Source organism: Arachis ipaensis, chromosome B6 (genome assembly GCF_059453495.1).
Source record: "Arachis ipaensis isolate K30076 ecotype BB chromosome B6, ASM5945349v1, whole genome shotgun sequence".
In the NCBI taxonomy this organism is placed as follows: domain Eukaryota; kingdom Viridiplantae; phylum Streptophyta; class Magnoliopsida; order Fabales; family Fabaceae; genus Arachis; species Arachis ipaensis.
In genome coordinates, this window is record NC_142441.1 from 95,638,556 (window position 1) to 95,639,308 (window position 753).

General features: G+C 44.1%; 1 non-coding gene across 1 annotated transcript; it reads right to left on the minus strand.

The window, feature by feature from the left end:
* Positions 1–388: 388 nt before the first annotated feature.
* On the minus strand, positions 389–492 carry LOC148561864 (small nucleolar RNA R71). Its single transcript, XR_015886402.1, has one exon. It is a non-coding gene; the product is annotated as a small nucleolar RNA R71 (small nucleolar RNA).
* Between the last annotated feature and the right edge of the window lie 261 nt (positions 493–753).

Below are 753 nucleotides of genomic sequence, written 5' to 3' on the forward strand. Positions count from 1 at the left end.
AAACAATGCCATTCCCGAGAGGAGGGTTCTTGGTTCATACATAAACCCAACCTCTGGGAATTGTGGTAGCAGCATTCAGAAACCACCCATTCAGGCCAACAATTTTGAACTCAAACCACAGCTAATATCACTTGTGGAGGATCATTGTTCATTTGGTGGGAATGCTAATGAAGATCCAAACCAACATCTCACAAAATTCCTGAGAATTTGCGACACTGTGAAGTCCAATGGAGTCCAGGAAGATACCTATAGACTGCTCTTGTTCCCATTTTCACTTAGGGATAAGGCAGCTAAGTGGCTGGAATCATTCCCAAGGGGGAGCCTAACAACCTGGGATGAAGTGGAAAGCAAGTTTCTGGCACGTTTCTACCCCCCACAAAAGGTCAATAGGCTTCGATCTGAGGTTCAGACTTTTAGACAACAAGATGGTGAAACTCTCTACGAGGCATGGGAGAGGTTCAAGGATTTGACAAGGAAATGCCCACCAGACATGTTCCATGACTGGGTGCAATTGCATATTTTCTATGATGGACTTTCTTATGAATCAAGGAAGGCTGTAGACCATTCATCAGGAGGTTCATTGAATAGGAAAAAGACTGTGGAAGAAGCCATTGAAGTGATTGAGACAGTGGCTGAGAATGAGTACTACTATGCTTCAGAGAGACACAACACTAAGGGAGTTATGGAGCTGAACCATGTTGATACAATCTTAGCCCAAAACAAGGTGTTTGCCAAGCAACTAGCAGAGCTCAC